This window comes from Mustela lutreola, chromosome 2, assembly GCF_030435805.1.
Source record: "Mustela lutreola isolate mMusLut2 chromosome 2, mMusLut2.pri, whole genome shotgun sequence".
Classification (NCBI taxonomy): Eukaryota; Metazoa; Chordata; class Mammalia; order Carnivora; family Mustelidae; genus Mustela; species Mustela lutreola.
This window is the reverse complement of record NC_081291.1, coordinates 108,826,773-108,834,173: the sequence shown is the minus strand read 5'-3', so window position 1 is coordinate 108,834,173 and position 7,401 is coordinate 108,826,773. Positions and strand designations below refer to the sequence as shown.

The following is a 7,401-nucleotide window of genomic DNA, read 5'->3' as shown; positions in this document are numbered from 1 at the left end:
CCTGCTTCTCCTTCTCCCACTGCCTTGCTTGTGTTCCCTCTCTCACTCTCTGTCTGTCACTGTCTCTCTCACTGTCTCTCTGTCTTAAAAAAGAGAGAGAGAGAGAGAGCGATGTAGCTAAAAGTGAATGGAGAGAGAGAGGTCCAGAATATCCGACAGACTCCTCTCCACCAGTTCTTCAAAACAGTTCTCCAGACATCACTCCAAATCCGCCCAGGATTTGAACTCCAAACGGTTTCCTAAACTGAGGCCCAGACAGAGATGCAAACACTCCATAGCCTTCTCCACTCACACCAGTGACAGCTGTTTCCACGGCCACCTTGGAGGGGAACCCTGAGGGCGTGGATGTACGGTGGCAGAGGAACTTGGAGTCAGGAGAACCTGGTCCTCCTCACAGCGCCAGGCTCTCATGCTGAGGGACCACAGGAAATGGGCTCCCTTGCCAGGCCTCGGGTTTGCCACAGGGAAAACAAGGTGCTGAGGGATTTCTCAGTTTCTTCTCAGTTCTGATATTCTGTGACTCTGAACCCTCGAGATGCTATTTCCTTGAGTCCCTTACTGCGTTTCCTCTTCTTTCTGGCTCCTATATAAAACGTAACAAGTTTATGAATAGATAAACAAAATGTGATCTCTTGATACCGTGGAGTACTATTCAGCCATAAAAAGGAATAAAGTGCTGAGGCATGCTACAAAATACATGAACCTCAAAAACATGAGGCTATGTGAAAGAAGCCAGTCACCAAAAAACCACATGCGGTATGCTTTCCAGAACAGACATGTTCACGGTGACATGACACAGACTAGGGATTGCCTGGTGTTAGCAGCAAAGGGGTGCTGACTGCCAACACATTCAGAATGGTGATGAAAATGTTCTAAAACAGTCTACAGTGGAGCGTCTGGGTGGCTCAGTCAGTTAGGTGTCTGCCTTCAGCTTAGGTCATGGTCTCAAGGTCCTGGCATTGAGCCCAGCATCGGGCTCTCTGCTCAGCAGGGAGTCTGCTTCTCCCTCTGTCTCTGCCCCTCTCCCCTTGCTTGTGCTCTCTCTCTCTCTCAAGTAAATAAAATAAATAAATAAATAAATACATAAATAAATAAATAAAAGCTTTAAAAAAAAAAAAGAAGCAGAACTATAAAACAGTGCCCACCATACTCCGATGTGCTCACCATGCACCTGGGGGATCTTATTAAAATACAAATTCTAATTTAGTAGGTCTATGGTGGGGCCTGAGAGTCTCCATTTTTCTTCTTTTTCTCCTTCTCCTTCTTCTTCTTCTCCTTCTTCTTCTTCTTCCTCTTCTTCTTTTTTAATGTTTTATTTATTTATTTATTTATTTTTGAGTAAGAGAGTGAGCAAGCTGGGGGAGGAGCAGAGGGAGAGGGACAAGCAAATTAAAAAAAATAATTTTTATATCAGTGGCAAAATAATATTTTGGATATGGTATACTGAATAAACTGTATTATTATTTTTTTATCACAAATTTTATTTGTGGATGGTAACAGTAGTTCCCTGCCCCCTACTATTTTTTCATTTTCCTTTCTTCCTTAATAATAGATTTTCAGCTGGGCTCATGAGGGTCACCTGGAATGAAGACTACATTTCGACTTTTAAAAAAAAGAAGAAGAGGGGCGCCTGGGTGGCTCAGTGGGTTAAGCCACTGCCTTCGGCTCAGGTCATGATCTCAGTGTCCTGGGATCGAGTCCCGCGTCGGGCTCTCTGCTCAGCAGGGAGCCTGCTTCCTTCTCTCTCTCTCTCTGCCAGCCCCTCGGTGTACTTGTGATTTCTCTCTGTCAAATAAATAAATAAAATCTTTACAAAAAAAAAAAAAGAAGAAGAAGAAGAAGAAGAAAAAAAAGACTACATTTCCCAGCTTCTCTTGCCGCTAGGTGGGACCATGTGACTAATCACCACATGGAATGTATTGGGAAAGAGTCATTTTAAAAAATTATGTAGGTGCACACTTGCCTTCCTCTTCTTTATTCCTTCTTTGTTCTCCATCCTGCTGCCTTGAATGCAGACCTACAGCCATCTCGGGCCCTAAGTTCAAGGCCATGCCCAGTGGTTCAAAAGGCAACTGTCATGATGGTAGGGATTTTTGTGTACTCCCACACCCCCACCCCCACCCCACTGCTGGAATGCCAGTGCCTAATTGGTGGTAAATAAAATACTTGCTGACTGACTGATTCAATAAGTGAATAAATGAATAAATCTGGGTCTCCGATGTACAAGGAAGGTGATGTCAGCCCTCTACCTCCCAACCTGGGCTTTTACAGGAGAGAAAAACAAACTTCTACCTTGTTTAAACCCAAACCTCATCCCAATCAATAGAATATCAAAAAGAAACCTGCTTTGTCCCACAGAAGGTTTACCTGAAATGTTATGTTAAACCTCAGTAAATCGAATCCCATTCCAAATGCATTGTGATGGGGGGAGGGGGGTTGGGAGAAGGGGGGCAGGGTTATGGACATTGGGGAGGATATGTGCTTTGGTGAATGCTGTGAAGTGTAAACCTGGCGATTCACAGACCTGTACCCCTGGGGATAAAAATATATGTTTATAAAAAATTTTAAAAAAAATGCATTGTGAAATTCATCTTTTCAGTGTTGTGGATTATTTTACCATGACAAAATCTATCCTTTTGCTTGTTTAATAAGTTGAGGCTTCAATACTTCAAGTTCCTAAAATCAAGATATGCCTCTAACCTTGCTTTCTTCCTTACAATTCAAAGCACCCAACCACGCTTCTCCCAAGGACCCTAGGGTATAGGTGAGTTAGCATCAAAAAGAAGCGTTTTGTAAGATAAAGATGAGCTCATTTCCCTTCCTGATTAAGGGGAAATTTTCCATCTCATCCTCTGTCCAGTACACTTTGCTGTTTCTAAACCAAACAGGAACTTTACATGAGAGAGGTTAGTAAAAGTGGATTTTAAACAAAAAACGAGTATCTTTCTTATTTTTTTTTAAAAAGATTTTATTTATTTATCTGACAGACAGATCACAAGTAGGTAGAGAGGCAGACAGAGAGAGGAGGGGAAGCAGGCTTACCACTGAGCAGAGAGCCCGATGTGGGGCTCGATCCCAGGACCCTGGGATCGTGACCTGAGCCCAAGGCAGAGGCTTAACCCACTGAGCCACCCAGGTGCCCCAGTATCTTTCTTATTTTTAAGAAAATCATTTCACTGCATTCACCCGTGTTTTCAGCCCTACTGATGTCTGAAAGGAATTAAGCCTTTGTACATTGTTCCCTAAAAGAAAAGGAAAAAAAATCTTTGTAGCTTTGGAAAAGACAGAGGCTATTTAATCCTGGTATGCAAACAGGTGAGGATGGAAGTTCTATCGGGTCCTGGTTGCCTATTCTCAGAAGAAAGAGATGCTGGGAGGGTTTCAATAAGCTCCAAGGGAGCGGGCAGCAGGTTAGATGAGGGACAGGCTTGCAGGAGAGTGGAGAGGGGTGAAGGGAGCGGGAAGAAGATCCATGTGGACGGGCCCAGGATGTCTGCGCCAAGGCCCTTCCCAAGGACCGGCTGAGTTACAATTACCCATCAGCAGGACGGCAAAGAGAACACCCATGTGAGTTTTCACCCTGCCAATTCCTGGGCCTGGAGGGCCTCATGCTTCATTCCAAACTCACCGGGCTTTGAAGTTGTAGGAGGCCACATATCAGCTGTTGGTCATGTCGGATTCCCGGTGACAGGTCCTGCTTGAGACTCCTGCTGCTGGAAGGAGCTTTTTGTTTGTAACCCTAGAGGAATTCTGGAAGGAGAATTTAATCAGATGGCATCCTTGCTTGTCACCTCATTCTTCGCCTGGACAATGCTGCTACAGCATTGACCCATAAGCCCAAGCCTGGGTATTTCTAGATAGAACGTATCTGCTATATAAGTTTCCCTTCAGCAGAAAAAAAAAATAATAATACTATACCAGTAGTACCGATTTTCCCAGAGCTAAGTTCCAAACTAGAATGAAGTGATATACCTTTAGAAACTGTGTTTTTAAACTCTGGGGCCGTGTGATACTGTTTAATGACTGATCCATGCTATCTTGGACAGGATGCGGATTCTGAGGTGCGAGAAGGAGGGAGCAGGTAACAGATTTAAAAATAGCAAAAGAGGAGCATGTTCAGAGTGACGTCCACCTGTGAGGCCAGAACACGCGGCAAATTATGCCGTGGAGGACGGGGGGAGAGAGGAGGCTGGAAAGATCAGTGGACATCGGCTTCCTCACAATGGGGAACCACTGACGATTTCAGAAGCTGAGCAGGACGGGTCAGGAGGGTGGCTGCTTGGGTGGTTACTGGCCTGAGGGTAGGAGAGAGCCAGCATGATGCCCACCGAGGGATCTGAGGAGCTGGAGAAGAAAGAGCAGCTTGGGAGGCAGACAGCAGAGATGAGGAGGTGTGGTGTGGACAGCAAGTTCGGGACGCCTCCAGAAGGGCCACGTGGGGACACCTCTGCAAAACCACCTGGGTTTACCTAACCCTCCCTTTTCCAGACTGCAGGGTAGCTTTTCATTTATCCTCACACTATCCTCCCCTCCATACATCAGAAGGAAGAGGAATCCCGAGGTCCCACCTGGAGCCTGACCCTGAACTCACAGGGCTGTCCACAGTAACACTACATCCTTCCGGGCAGCAAGCGGTGCCATTTCTCCAGCACTTCCTGTGTGCCCAGCACGGGCCCCAGGCTTCCCACGCATTTTCTGGGTTTCCCACAACAACCCTTTATCTCATTCAGGCAAGAGGAGAGGCTAAGCCACATGCCTGTCTTCATGGCGCAGAAGCAGCTGAACAGTGTTCAAACAAGGCCTACAGACTCCCCTCGATGAGATTATACTCATGCATATTCTATGGCTTCCTGACAAGGATCAGACTCAAAAACTAACCAGTTCTATACTGGTTTCATTTACAAAGTCTTTCATTCACGCATTCACTCAGTGAGTTAACACTGAATTCCTCTGAGCACAAGGTATAAACCCAGTCAACACCACATGGGTGCTGGGGGTAAGGAGAAGGCTTGTGGTTGTATAAGAACAAAGAAGAGTCCCTGTCTTCAAGTTCAAAAGCAGAGATCTGAGAATGACAGCTGGGCACAGAAGCCAGCCCACTGCCTGTTTTTGTGAATAAAGTTTTATTGGAACACAGCTGTGCCCATTCCTTTACATGTCATCTAGGGCTGGGTTTGAGCACCGGCAACAGACGCCCAATGCCCACAACTTCAAGTATTTATTCTCTGCCCTTTACAGAAAAAGTTGCCAACCCTTGGTCTAGAGTCAGAACCACAAAGGTCATAGATGATGATAAAACCTAGAGTACTGAAATGCCACAAATAAAAACCTGTGGGGATGGGAAGGAGAGACTAAAGCTCCAGGCATGATTCACCTAGGAAGTTTTCAAAATGCACATGAAACAATGGGCCTGGAGCCCATCCACCTCCTTCTCCCATCCCCACGACCCCCACTCCCTACCCCCCACCCTGTCTTCCCACGCCCCACCCGGGCTGGTGCTAGCACGCAGTCCAGGATAGAGAAGGAGATGCTCAGGTGCTTGGAAAGTAATCCTAGAAGTGCTCTTTCTAGAACAGCCAAAGTCATGGCCGTGGCCGGGCTCTGCTGAGCTGCCTGCCCTTAAGCCAATCGATCTACCCCCTGGTCCCCAGATACCAGCCACCTCTTACTGGCCCATCGTGTTGTGAGAAACAAATGTAGGGGGCTGGGACTTGTGAAAAACTAAAGTGCTCTGTACTTCCTGGGGGTCCCCGGGGCACACCCACGTCTGCACACACAGACCGCCCTGAGGGGAATGGCGTCTAGCCCTGAAAAGCAAAAATGTCCACCTTCAACGCAAAACCGCTTTTGTCCCCAGCTCAGCACGCGATCTTTTATTAATTCCCTCACAATACAACTGGGTAGGTTACGAAAGAGCCCTCCCCTGAGAGGAGTCCTTCTTGCAGCTGGGAACGTGTGGACAGCCCACCCCAGGAGACTGCAGTGTGTTTTCACGGAGGCGGAGGCCGCCTGGAGGCTGGAGCCAGCCTGGGTTTATGCTGGAGGTCTGGACCCAAGTGAACACATTTTGTCTGGAACCGTCACAAAGGGGTCCTTGCCTGTCCGCAGCCAGCTGGCCCAGGCCTGCGGGATGTCGTGTTCCCGGCTCCCTCGCCCTCCTCCAGGAAGCGCCTCCCCTGGCCCAGCGTCCGCGGTCCTTTTCCGCTCACACCCTGAGCCCACGTCCCAGCCCTGTCACGGCAGGCCGCAGCACCTGGCCGGCCTTCCTCCACCCTGGGCCAGACCCTCAGACGCAGGAGAAACCAAAGCTCGCTCAGCTGGCCAGCGCCTGCGCTTCCTGTCCAAGTGTTTGTGGCCGGGCTTCCTGCTGACGGAAGGGCGGCTGCAGCTCGCCTCTGACACCCCAAGAGGTGGCTCCCGGGGCCCCAGCCTCCGAGCACGTCCAGCTGGCACCAGGCACGGGGGCTGCAGTGCACTCAGGCAGCTGTCAGACGACATTCACGGGGACACTGGGGTCAGGCCTCTAGAGCCAGAAAGGGGATTCCTCCGGGAAGAGAGGAAGCTGTGAATCAGAGCAGAAAGCCAGGAGCTTGGGCTTGTGGCTGGTCCTGGGCCGACAGCCAGAGTCTGCATCACGGGCGCCCCACATTCCAGAGCGACAGACCCCCATCACTTCACTCTGGCCCACCTCCCTCACCACCTGCAAGCCTGGCCCCTGCCTCCCTCTGTGGCTCTCCCCTACGCAGCTTCCCTCTGCCCTTAGGTGAACGGGGAACAGGGCTCGAGCCCCCACCCCCTGCCCCAGCGATGACAGCCCCGGGCTCTGACCTCACGACCTGGAAGATTTTACCTTCACAGAGAATCAGCTTCCCTTTCACGAGTGGAAACTGGACAGTGAGAACATTTTCTGAGCGTGCCATGTTTATTTTTCCACGTTTCAAGGGCACTGACATAGGAAATGGGCTTAGACTTGTTTTGTATAGCTCCAGAGGTCAAAACAAGCACTACAGTTTAAACAAGGAAAAACGAACCTGCCGAGAAAGGCGATCCCGCACAGTAGTGAGCATCCTGTGTCGGGAGGTATTCAACAGAAATCGTTGGCAGAGACTTTCAAGGGCTAAACCGTCAGTTCTGTGAGGATGAGGCCCGTAGCTGTCTCCATTTCTGTCGCAGACCAGCAGCCGGCACAGAATCCAGCAAAGAGCAGGTGCTCCGATTACTGGAGGAAGGAAGGGAGAGAGAGCGAGGATGGGAAGGATCAGCTTTGAGGACTCTGGAGAATAGATTCCTCCTTTAGGAGTGGGTTTGGATGAGCTGACTGAAATCCAGCTGCCTTTGATACTGTGGTGATAAGGCAAGGGTTATGGGTGCCCACTCTGAGGGGCTACATTGACCCCAAAA

At 49.0% G+C, this 7,401-nt stretch overlaps 1 long non-coding RNA gene across 1 annotated transcript; it reads right to left on the bottom strand.

The window, feature by feature from the left end:
* Nucleotides 1-1,508: 1,508 nt before the first annotated feature.
* Nucleotides 1,509-6,942, bottom strand: LOC131825853 (uncharacterized). The gene is made up of 3 exons (XR_009351333.1): nucleotides 6,851-6,942; nucleotides 3,629-3,750; nucleotides 1,509-1,785 (listed from the first exon to the last, which is right to left on the bottom strand). It is a non-coding gene; the product is annotated as an uncharacterized LOC131825853 (long non-coding RNA).
* Between the last annotated feature and the right edge of the window lie 459 nt (nucleotides 6,943-7,401).